The sequence below is a fragment of the Leopardus geoffroyi genome, chromosome A3, assembly GCF_018350155.1.
Source record: "Leopardus geoffroyi isolate Oge1 chromosome A3, O.geoffroyi_Oge1_pat1.0, whole genome shotgun sequence".
Taxonomy (NCBI): Eukaryota; Metazoa; Chordata; class Mammalia; order Carnivora; family Felidae; genus Leopardus; species Leopardus geoffroyi.
The window spans coordinates 127580337-127593186 of NC_059336.1; the positions used below are offsets into that span (position 1 = coordinate 127580337).

The 12850-nt window shown below is 39.6% G+C and overlaps 1 long non-coding RNA gene across 1 annotated transcript; it reads right to left on the bottom strand.

Annotated features, from left to right (window-relative positions):
- Nucleotides 1-1696: 1696 nt before the first annotated feature.
- On the bottom strand, nucleotides 1697-11111 carry LOC123581533. Its single transcript, XR_006703789.1, has 2 exons — nucleotides 10626-11111; nucleotides 1697-5692 (listed from the first exon to the last, which is right to left on the bottom strand). It is a non-coding gene; the product is annotated as an uncharacterized LOC123581533 (long non-coding RNA).
- Between the last annotated feature and the right edge of the window lie 1739 nt (nucleotides 11112-12850).

Below are 12850 nucleotides of genomic sequence, written 5' to 3' on the forward strand. Positions count from 1 at the left end.
TCTTTAGAGATCCATGTGTTGAATGCTAACCATTCCCCCTAAAAAGAAAAAAAAAAAAAAAACAGAATCAACAAGTCAATGAAGGGCAACTTGATATTAAGTCTAAAGGATTTTCCTCAAAATTGTTTGCAGCATAAACAGGGAAATGTTAGAAACCCCAAACCAGAGCTTATTTAAAATGCTTTTCTCAAATGTGAAGAAATCTTTCAATAAGCAGAATCTTCTTTTGTATGATATGGTAGAAAACTAAGGGAGGAGAGACTGCTAGGGTAAGTTAAGCATTCCTAGACCTCTATAACTTTTGCCTGAAACCTAAGGATGGATACAACTGTCTCTGGTACAGCAGAGTGACATGAAAATATAAAGTGATTAGTGCCCAAGTGCTATCAATTGTTTTAGGCCTTAGTACACCCTGTGGTCATGTATTTGATTGCCCCTATAATGGGGGAGGAAGGGACAAACACATCCTTCAGTTCCTTACCCCTTTGTAATGTCTGTCCTTTGCAAAGAAGAGAAAAGCAGACCCTGAATCCAGAGGATTTTTTTCTTAGAAAGTTTTGGAACATCCTCCTTGTTTTGCTTATATTAAAAAAAAGTCTTTGGAAAACTATTAAGCCAAGTGTTGATTTAAACAGAATATACAGAGGGGCGCCTGGTTGGCTCAGTCGGTTAGGCATCTGACTTCGGCTCAGGTCATGATCTTGCGGCTTGTGGGCCCGAGCCCCATGTCGGGCTCTGTGCTGACAGCTCAGAGCCTAGAGCCTGCTTCAGATTCTATGTCTCCCTCTCTCTCTGCCCCTTCCCCTGCTCATGCTCTCTCTCCCTCCAAAAATAAATAAACATTAAAAAAATAATAAAATAAAAATAGTTAAACAGAATATACAGAAAGAACTTTTCTGAACAAAATCTAGACAACGTTAATGGGAATTTCTTCACACATGTTCTTTGTGAAGTTACCAGGAGCTGGCTGCCAACCACATAAACCTAAGTGTAGAGGAATTTGATCAAAAAGTTGAATCAGGAATACTTCATTTCTTGTTGATGAAATTATTTCTATGTTCCAGACCCTGGGCTGAAAGTTGAAGGAGGTATGCAGTGTGTGGTTTCCATGTACAAAAAGAGGCATGTGTCTTGCCTCTACCTGTATACATTTGTAAAATGGCCATGAGTTGTGTTATGAGAAACCATTGACTTCACCTGTCTAAGCCCCAATCAATTCTGTAAAATAGAAATGTCACCTATCTTAGAAGGTTGTGTTAGTTAGATAAGGGGTGCCGCAGCAAAGCACAACACACTGAGGGGCTTAAACAACAGAAATGATTTCTTCACAGTTCTGGAGCTGGAAGTCCAAGATCAAGGTATTGGCAGGTGGTTTCCACTGAGAGCTCTCTTCCAAGCGTATAGATGGTTGTGTTTTACCATGTTTTCACATGGCCTTTCCTCTATGTGTGCATGTTTCTGGTGTCTCTTCCTCTTATAAGGACACTAGTACTCCTGGATCAGGGACCCACCTCGTGACCTCATATAACTTTATTTGCCTTCTTAAAGGCTCTGTCCCTAAATATTCACATTGGGAATTAAAGCTGCAGCATACAAATTTGGGGGAAGACACAATTCAGTCTATAACATGTGGTTATGTATAAAAGAAAACATATACAAAGTGCTTAAAACAGTGCTTGACACATCACAGACTGGCTTCAATGATTATTAACTTTTACTTTATTGACCTCAGTGGTTATTCAAGAACATGGCAACTCTAGTGAGTAATTAGAACATGCAAGGCTGAGGGTCAGCCTTGGGCAATAGTAACCCCATGACTGTAAGGCCATGCAATTTGTAGTTATAATTATCCCTTGTTTTATAGAGGGAAAAACTGGTCAGTTAATAAGTCCCAGGGCTCATAAAGTCACAGCCAACTTCTGAGTCAGGTTTGCTGTCTCCAGAGCTCTTAGTCTGTTAAATCCATCTCAGGCTTGGAGCAGCCATATTCAATTACCCTTGTATCACACGGCCACCCATCCCAGGGCCAACCCCTGCCATTTATCCTAACTGAAGCTTGGCCACACTTGAAGGAAAGCCTGCAAACTGATCATCCCCCAGACAGATTCAGCTTTGATAGAAAACTCTTGCTGTCATATTTGTGGGAACTGTTCCAACCATGGAGATATGTGGGCTGATTAAGAAATTTTACTGCCCTTTGAAAATTGAAGATTGAGGTTTGTACATATGGGAGTTGGGGATATCTAATCTGTCTTTAAATTTGATTTATGCAAACCTCTAGCTTCAAAGTTCCCAGCATAAAACCATTTAACCATGAAAATGGCAAAGCTAACATTCACATTCTCAGTTCAGATACTAGCAGGAAAAATGTTGTTTTGGCTTCAGGCTTAAAGGGCAAGTCTGTGGCCTGGGAGTACATATATATTCCCCTGGCTTCCTGAGATGTTCACAAGACCTTTCTGGGGAGGACCCAGGTTCCTAAAGCCTAAGCAGAGCCTGCCTTTTCTGGACAATGCTGAGGAGCTGACTCCAGGCTTTTCATCTTCTATTCGTTTCTCTTATCTTTGATGGTCTTTGGCTCATCTTACCCTCTCCCACTTACTCTACTTTTCATCATGGATTTGTCATCAAACAGTTATACCTCAGGACATAGAGATTATTGAACCAAAGAACCTAAGAGCTGGAAGAATAACTGGTAATAGTGTGTCCAACAAGTAGGAAGAAATGGAAATTCAGTGAGATACAGCCTATTCCCTGAGAATACTCTACATCTCAGCGTGTAGGGATGTGACTAAAACATAAATCTCCTGCGTCCCAGACTAGACTCCATTTTATGGCTGTGGTTGGCAACAGTGCAAACTAGGCTTTAATTTAGTCCACATGCCAGGCCTACTATAATTTGCATGGTTAAGTGAAAAACTGAAAAAAAGTATTCATGAGAATGAAATGGAAAAATGTGCTGGATCTTCATACTTGTTTAAAGATCTTTCCAAACTGTTGTAAGCAGAAATCTCAAATGGCCCCCAAGATTCCTGCCCCGTATAATCCTTTCCCTTTGAATATGGGCAGGATGTGTGAGTATGAAGGTTTATCACTCCCATGAGTAGTGTACTTTACATGGCAAAGTTCAAGGGATTTTGAAGATGTAATTAAGGTCCCCAATCAATTGGCTTCGAGTCAACCAAAGGGGAGATTGTCCCAACCTTATCAGATGAGTTGTTAAATGAAGTCAGAGAAATCTAAAGAGAGATTATTCCACTGACCTTCAAGCAGCAGGTTAAACAGAGGAGACAGTGCACTGGTATACCATGAAGGGTTTACATGAAGGATGGAGTCATCCTGACCAGTGATGCTAACAAATAAGACAATAGACACTGGGATGTGGTGGCCATCATCAGTATGAGTGAACTGTGTCAGGTGAGCAAGCCTTGGTCACATAAGTTGGTGAATAATCAAAAGCCCTAAGACAAAGAAGTAGGTGATAGGCAGGGCTAGCTCAGGGACACAGACAGCCTTCATTAACAATTCCCCTTGAGGCTGATCTGGCCAATGAGGAAGCTGAACCAGTGATAAATCTATCATCAGAAAGAATCTTCGGGACATAGAGAGGCTGTATGCTCTGAATGGACCAGATTTTCACTTCTAACTAAAACTCTCAGAAGGGTTGGGGCATATAGAGATTCACTGAGATAATTCATGACTCAAAAATTCACTCCTTTCTTCCACCTCATCCCTAAATATAGATCCTGCATAGACCCCTGGATTCTGAGACATACAGAATTTAGATCAGTGGAGAGAAGAGAGGCAATTTTGGTTGAAGAGGATAGAAGGAGGTGCATAATGAAGGTTTTAGCCCTTCATTAAAGAAACCCTTTCCCTTTTTTCTTTCTTTCTTTCTTTCTTTCTTTCTTTCTTTCTTTCTTTCTTTCTCAAAAGAACAATTTGTGATCCCAGGAGAGAGCTAAGCATTGGGACAACCCTTCATCTGTCTGGAGGCCATGGAGATAGTGAATCCCTGCTGCCAGAATTCCAGACCAGTGGTCTTGATGTACCATAACAGATTATGTTAACTCAGTAAAGTTCCTCAGATCAACCAAATTCTAACAGGAAGATAATGATACAGGAAGACTATTTGATGAGAAAAAATAATCAACCAAAATAATATCCCTATACATCTCAATTGCCCTAATAATAGCTAACAGTCATTCCTAACCACATGCTACTCACATTTCTAAACACTTCATCTGTTCTGATTTGAAGTACTCATATTATTCTCATAGTTTAAATGAGAAAATTGCACAAAGGTTAAATAAACTGCCTCGGTCTATTTTGTTATTAAGTGCTGGAGCTGAGATTTGAACCCAGGCTACTCAGCCACTTTCCTCCACAGTCTGCCTTCCTGTCTGCTATACTCTTCTGCTCGTCAATACTGATACCATTTTTCTGTTCTGGATTCTTTTTATCCATTGATCATTTTCTTTGGTAACCATCAGTAAAAATATAAAGCTTTTAAAGACAGGGTCCTGTGTTGATTTCGCTTGGGTCTTTACCTACTGCCAAGCATGTAGTTGGTGTCTTGATTGATGAATTATTAAAGTTAAACCTTTACAGTCTTGTTTAAAATTCTCTGCACATCATTACTAAAAGCACATATGAGAGCATTTTCACCCATTTCCTTTTCTATTCAAAAGGAAATTGCCCAGGCATTACGTTAAGAGCTATCAGCACCAGCTCTCATCCTGACCCCTGGCAAAGAGGTCAGAGTAGCACCCAGCACCAGCCCACTGCAACACCATTCTGACCCAAGCTGACACCAGTGAGAGATCCTTGAAGAGTGAGGTACTTCTGGCTTCTGTTATTGGCAGCATTTCACCTCTTAGTCCATTTCATCCCTCTATTCACTGGGATATTGCATTGCTGAGACCTAAGATTAGTTGCTCGTGGAAGAACGAGTAGGCGTTTGCAGCAGGCTCTGTTAAAATCATTACCCATTCTCCTCCCGGCACTGCCTGGACCAAATGCCTGGATTCGTGACTGTGTTCAAAAAGCAGTGCTCAAATCCACAATCCCATCGTTTAAAATAGATCTTTCTAGATGAAGAGGAAAAAGTGGAAAACATTTTCATTGCAGTTATTTTGGGAAGGTGACCTGAGAACATTAAAGGGCACCCAATAACTATTTGTTGAATGAATGTGTGAATTGAAACAGGTTTGCAGAATTTTTCATTAAGAAGACCTCATTCCCAAAGGATTGGCCTTCTGCCAAAGACAGTTCCCTCGTACTTAATACACTGCCACCTTCCTCTTGCGAAAGCCACTGATTCCAGCATATATTTCTTCATCCAGACTTTCCATTCATTCACAAATCACTTATTAAAGGCCTTCTGCTGATTAAGATCTATGAGAAATTGGACCACAGAATTGACAAAGATAAGGTCCTTGAGTGCAGGATTATTTGTTAGCTTCTCTTCCTGAACTTGATGTCTCTGTGTGAAATTGATGAATCGTGTTCAATTGAAAATTCCTGAAGTAACATGTCCCTTCCCAAAAGTCCCTCCCCCTAATGGCAGAAGTGATCACAAAAAGGACTTTTCTCACTTCATGAGCCTGGTACCTTGACCGCAGTTAATTGCAGTAAAGATGAGTGGCATCTACAGATTGGAGAACTCGTCAGGTTGCATCACTTGGGAAACCTAAAGACAGTGTTAGCAAAAACAAAAGTAAACAAATTATATAAATTTTTCACTCTATCCCCCCCCCAAAATGGGAGTAGGCATCCTTTATTAGTCAGGAAAAGTTATCCTTTTCTGCAGTAACAAATAACTCCAATATCTCAGTAGCTTAAACTAACAGTATTTTATTTCTTATATACATTTCTTCTCCAGTGCCAGTGGGAGCTCTGCTGTATGTAGTTACTCAGAGACCCAGGCTGATAGATGGATCCACCACTTTATAGTTACACGCATCTAGAACATGCAGACTCCTCAGTTACAGCCAGAGACAAGGGAGACTGGAGAATTATGGTGAGGTTTACATGGCTTCAACAGGGAAATGACACATGTCACTTCTGCTCAAATTTTGTTTTCCAAGAGTTTCCAGATAAATCTATTTAATTACACAGGGCTGGGAAATGTAAGGAAGCTATTTGGCAAGCATGACTCTCTCTGCCACATACAGTTAATAATATATTTTTATGTGTGTATGACTTAGATGTCTATCCTTATTTATGATATGTGTTATCAGAAAACCATTCAAAGTTTAAAAAGATAAATAGTAAGCTAAAAAACATAAATAGATGCTCTAATATATTTTCTCTCTGCACTCTGTCTAAACTTGCAGATCATTGGAGACCATGATGCCAGAGTTACGAATATATCATGACATTCTGGTTGCCTTTGGGGCATGGCTATATCACTGCTGAAAGAATATCTTTTTTTCCCCTCTCTCTTCATGTCCTTACAAAGAATCCCCATTTGTGAAGATACTCTGAGTTTACCTTTGTTCTAAGCAAACTGAAAGAGCTTAGCTCTCTGGGACCTTTTAGAACATGCCAGTCTCGAAATGCTATCAGGCTGCTTTCTGACTCAAGAGAAATAGCAATATTTGGACCCCTTGTTCTTTCTTAGATATTCCTCCAAATCCATATGAATCCTCACTGTGTGTCTATCTTGCTGCCTTTCCAGAGCAGTGCCTGATTCATGACGTTTCTTCAATGATAATCCAATTATGATCATTCAACCTCAAGGCAAGGTTGATTCACAGCACAGTAATTCATTCTACCTAGTGGCCCCTCACACATGGAATCATAAATCCTTCAGAGAAGAAAAGGACCTCAAATTTAATTCCACACAGCATTTTTATTATTCAAATTAGAAATTTAGCAAGTTGAAGCCCAGGTATGTTGAATGACTGGCCTAAGATCAAACAGTTACTTAGCTGCAAAACCCACCATAGAGTTATTTCAACTCTTAGAACTTGTCAGGGGCAGCAGGGAATGGAGCACATAAAAAGGAAATACAAAACATAAAAATAAATCACAATTTCACTTAATCTTTGTTAAGGCCTTTCTCATGTCTTTTGTGAAATTGAAATCAAAGATAAAATGCTAATTAGATCTCAGTATAAAAATAGGGACAAGAGAATGTTTGATGAAAGATTGGAAAAGAAAACACTATTTGAAGCAACCCTCCCATCTGTTCCAAAGAAGTCCAACATAGCAATCTCATCATCTTCAAGCAGCATAACCTAGAATGAATTCAGGCAGTAAGCTTGGCATTTATAGAGCAGTCTGCTGGGAAAGAGCAATTTCATTTCCAAGGACTTCACCAAACTGAGGACCTGACGTTACAAATGATTAATTTTTTCTGGAGGGTTCTTGAGAAATGTCTTAGCATTTAATAATCTGATAATATTTGTAATTCTCATTAAATTGTACCTAAATTTAATGGTCTCATCACCTTTCACTGAGTGACCAAACTAATCTTATGCCTTAAGGAGCTGGAAAAAGACAGCAAATAAAACCCAAAACCAGCAGAAGACAGGAAATAATAAAGATTAGAGCAGAAATTAATGCTATCAAAACCAAAAAAACCAAAAACAAAAACCCAAAACAAAACAAAACAGTAGAACAGATCAATGAAACCAGAAGCTGGTTCTTTGAAAGAATTAACAAAATTGATAAACCACTAGCCGGTTTGATCAAAAAGAAAAAGTAAAGGACCAAAGTAAATAAAATCAAGAATGAAAGAAGAGAGATCACAATCAACACAGCAGAAATAAAAACAATAAGAGAATATTATGAGCAATTATATGCCAATAAAATGGGCAATCTGGAAGAAATGGACAATTCCTAGAAACATATACACTACCAAAACTGAAACGGGAAGAAAAAGAAACTCTGAACAGACTCATAAGCAGTAAGGGAATCAAATTAGTAATCAAAAATCTGCCAAAAAACAAGAGTCCAGGGCCAGGTAGCTTTCCAGGGGCATTCTACCAAACATTTAAGGAAGAGTTAACACCTATTTTCTTGAAGCTGTTCCAAAAAATAGAAATGGAAGGAAAACTTCCAAACTCTTTCTATGAAGCCAGCATTACCTTGATTCCAAAACCAGAGACCCCACTACAAAGGAGAACTATAGACCAATTTCCCTGATGAACATGGATGCAAAAATCCTTAACAAGATACTAACCAGCTCCAACAATACATTAAAAAAATTATTCACCATGACCAAGTGGGATTTATACCTGGGATGCAGGGCTGGTTCAATATCTGCAAAACAATTAACCTGATTCATCACATCAATAAAAGAAAGGACAAGAACCATATGATCCTCTCAATAGATGCAGAGAAAGCATTCGACAAAATACAGCATCCTTTCTTGATAAAAACCCTCAAGAAAGTAGGGATAGAAGGAGCATACCTTGAGAACATAAAAGCTGTATATGAACAACCCAGCGCTAATATCATCCTCAATGGGGAAAAACAGACAGCTTTCCCCCTACGGTCAGGAACAAGACAGGGATGTCCACTCTTGCCTGTGTTATTCAACATAGTATTGGAAGTCTTAGTCTCTGCAATCTCTGCAATCAGACAACACAAAGAAATAAAAGGCATCCAAATCGGCCAGGAGGACATCAAACTTTCACTCTTCACAGATGACATGATAGTCTATATGGAAAACCCAAAAGATTCCACCAAAAAGCTGCTGGAATTGATTCATGAATTCAGCAAAGTTGCAGGATATAAAATCAATGCACAGAAATTGGTTACTTTCCTATACACCAACAATGAAGCAACTGAAAGAGAAAGCAAGGAATTGATCCCATTTACAGTTGCACCAAAAACCATAAAATACCTAGGAATAAATCTAACTAAAGAGGTGAAAAATCTACACACTGAAAACTATAGAAAGCTTATGAAAGAAATTGAAGAAGACACCAAAAAATGGAAAACGGTTCCATGCTCCTGGATAGGAAGAACAAATATTGTTGAAATGTCAATACTACCCAAAGCAATCTACATATTCAGTGCAATCCCTATCAAAATAATAGCAGCATTCTTCACAGAGCTAGAACAAATAATCCCAAAATTGGTATGGAACCAGAAAAGACCCCGAATAGCCAAAGCGATCTTGAAAAAGAAAACCAAAGCAGGAGGCATCACAATCCCAGACTTCCAGCTATACCACAAAGCTGTAATCATCAAGGCAGTATGGTACTGGCACAAGAACAGACACTCAGATCAATGAAACAGAATAGAGAACCCAGAAATGGACCCACAAATGTATGGCCAACTAATATTGACAAAGCAGGAAAGAATATCCAATGGACTAACTTGAAATTATATAGTGAATGATGTCATTCATTCATTAATTCATTCAACTGGACACTTAATCTATGCAGACACTATACTAGGTGCTGAGGATAAAACAACGAACAAGGCAGATACATTTCTGTCCTTACTGAGCTTACAGTGTTAATGTTAACATTACAGTATTAATCCCTTGGGAATCCAAATTTTGGTTTTTCTGGATTTCTAGAGTCCATGTGAGACCTCTGTATTGTATCCCAGCTAAACTTCAAGGGCAAAACATGCATTTCATCCTAACTAGTCCAGTGTCTGGATATAGAACTTATATGAACTGGTTTTGAAGTGTTAACATCTTCTGAATCTCAACTCAGCTATTCACAAGTTCTATAACGTTAGACTAGTAACTCTCATCACTTACACACTTCTACATCAGCTATGGTTGCATAAGAAACCACCCCACAGCTCAATGGCCTAGCACCACTCATCAGGCTTAGCACCTGAGGCTCAGCTGATCAGGGAACCCCTGTCAGCTTGGGCATGTCCTTGTCATGAATAGGGCAAAGATTAAAGAGCTCCTAAGATTGGGTTAGATGAGATGTGTGGTCACTACGTGTTCCCCACAGATGGCAGTATCATCATCACTTCAAATTTCCCTTTCGACATTTGGAAAGCTTTCTTGAACATAATCTTGGTCTTGCCCTGTCTCTTACCTTTTTACCACACTGCTGAAACTCCTGCTTCCTCAGATTAGGCCAACTCCTGCCTCTTGAGAAGGGTTTGGACTTTGTTTGTGATTACTGGGAATTCTCTGAACCACTTCTGGAAGAAACTTTTGCCCATAACTCTATAACTTCCTTCCTTGGGCAGCCTCCCAGCTAGAACAAGGCTACAATGACCAGTTCCTTGCTGCTAGTCAAGGTGACCAGTGAAATTCGTGAGTGATGTATGCTGAAGGCAGGTAATATCACTCCTGTTGAGAATGCATGGTATAGGTTTTTATAATTTATCCTATAACTGTACATAATGTCATTTTACCATCCCCCTCCAATAGATGAAAAAAGTATTGGTGCATATTAACTTTACAAAGTTTTAATATTAAATCAGAATAGAATGATATTTGCTGGATTTTATGGCAATTAAAAAAAATAGTGTCCCTCTTGTCCCCACCCAAGTTCTGTATCGATCGAGAGATAGACAAGGCAGACAAATAGAGATCAAAATGCCAGCTTCAAAACTGTTGGCTGTGAGAAAATGGCTTACACATTTAGCAGTGATAGTTTGATACTACTGAGCCCTAAAATAGATAGAGTTACCTGTCTAGTAAAGTTGTCTCTCTGAAATAGCAGGTCTCCTTCTCAGGGGGAAAGTCCTGTAACCCATGGTGGAGAGGAGACCAGACACAGGCATATCCCAACAAGAATGAGGTGAGGTTTGCTTTGGTGGCTGTTCCTGTTTCCAGATTTGCCAGACAGTTGATTCCTCCTTCAGTGGGGAGGGGCAGATGGAGTAATGCAGAGATGCAAGGAAGGTTTTACTAACTGAAGTCTCTTCAGGTATACCTGAAGCAGGTAAAGGAGATGCCCATTGTCCCCATTCCAATAGTAAGGGGAGATTATGACACATTAGAATTCTCTCCTACTTCCCATTGACTCCTGAGAGTTTGATAGTTACTTTGAGACAGACACATCTGTGTATTATCACGTTAGTCATTCTACTATTAAGGGGGACCTATCCTGTGGGCTTTCATTACCTGACAGGGAATTAGTTTTCCATTTTACAAATACAACTCGATTAGCTTAAGCTTTCAAAAACAAGGACAATATTATTCTCCACTTCTAAGCTTCTGTGATTGTCAGAGACACAGATACCATAAAATAATACATGGCTATTGAAAAGATAAGCATTTATGCTTTACATGGTGTACACTTAGGAAAGGGCCTCCTTCTGATGCTTACATGAATATAGGTCAAAATTGACTCTGTCTTGAACATGAGCAGTGAGATTCTTCTCTCCCGTAGAACCTCTTGAATTCACAAGGATAATGAAATGTCCTTAAACATGAAATGTCCTACCTACATCTTAGTCTTTTCTAAGTAATCACATGATCCTCAGATAGTCATGACTTCCAGTGGGGAGAGTACTGGGCATATTAGAGATTGAGGCTTACAGAGGTAACATGACTTGCCTCGTCTCATTGTAGGTAAATTCCAGAGGTGGGATTCAAATCTACAGCAATCTGATCCCGAATGTGCTTAGCCAACAGCATATTTCAATAATTATTGTTACATCATCAAATCCTCCATTTGTTGATGTTCTAAAGCAATTAATAAATTGCAAATGAAGATTTGCTTTTGGGGAATGGAGACCCACAAAGTGTACAAGACATGCAGGCAGCTCTTGTTGGGTTGGTCTCCTCCAGATGGGAAGGACATTATGTATCCGAATCAGACAAATATCAGTGGAGTAACAGCCATCCCTCTCTGTGAGCCCAATGTGGGGGTTCAAAGCAGGGGCTGCAGTTTCTTCACAGGGGGGTGTTTTGTGTCTTTGGTTTCTTGGTTGTATCAACTAGAATTGCTGGAGTGAGAAGTAAACATGGACATTAATCAGCCTCCTGGGGACAGCCTCTCATCACAGACCCAGACGATTCAAAGAGTGACCAGCCCCCACCTTACTGGGCAGAAGGGCATTTTGCAAATCACCCAGTGTCAGGCAGGTGTGAGCACTGTTTTCTGATCCTACAGTGATAGGGACATGGGGAAAACACTAAGCAGGTTTTTCAGTGTCTTCTGGGCCCTTCCTAGAAACAGCCATTGTGAGCTTTTCTTATCTTCATGATACATTTGGGTTGCATTTGTCATGCTAAGCAGTCTGCTCAAACATTCCATAGGCAGGAATGGGTCCTCAGTAATATGTTGCTACACAGAGGTATAAGCCCTATAGTGTCAATAGTGTGATTTATACACACACACACACACACACACACACACACACCCTTTCAAGATCCTACTAACTGATTTATGCTTATTCATAAAAACCCATGCTATGATGTTAATAGTCTCTCATAAGAGGCATGAGAGGCATGAGAGACCATTAACATTATAGCATTGATTTTCAGTCAATGAACTGAGAAAATCTACTGCCCATACTCTGATATGACCTGTTATTTGTCACTTGTTGCCTATTAGTCTTACCCTTCTTTTCCTTACCTTTGCATTCCTTGAAGATCTCAGTGATGCCAAACTCTCTTGCCAAGTTACTGAGCTTCTATTTTCCCAGGAGAGAACATTGGCAAGGGCCTCTGAAGAATCAAAAGAAACATCTCAGTGGATATTTGAAGGTAGGGTTATAGATAGAGAAGAAAGGAACATGAATGATGGCATAGTGATTTAAAAAAAAAAAAAAAAAAGCTATATATACATTTATCCCCAAGACCTCGTAACTTGTGTAGAATCTGGTCGAGACTGGTCACTGGGTTGTGGAAGGGAGGGAGCAAGGTGGGGAGGAAGAGAGGAATAAGAGATTGAAAATCAGGAAT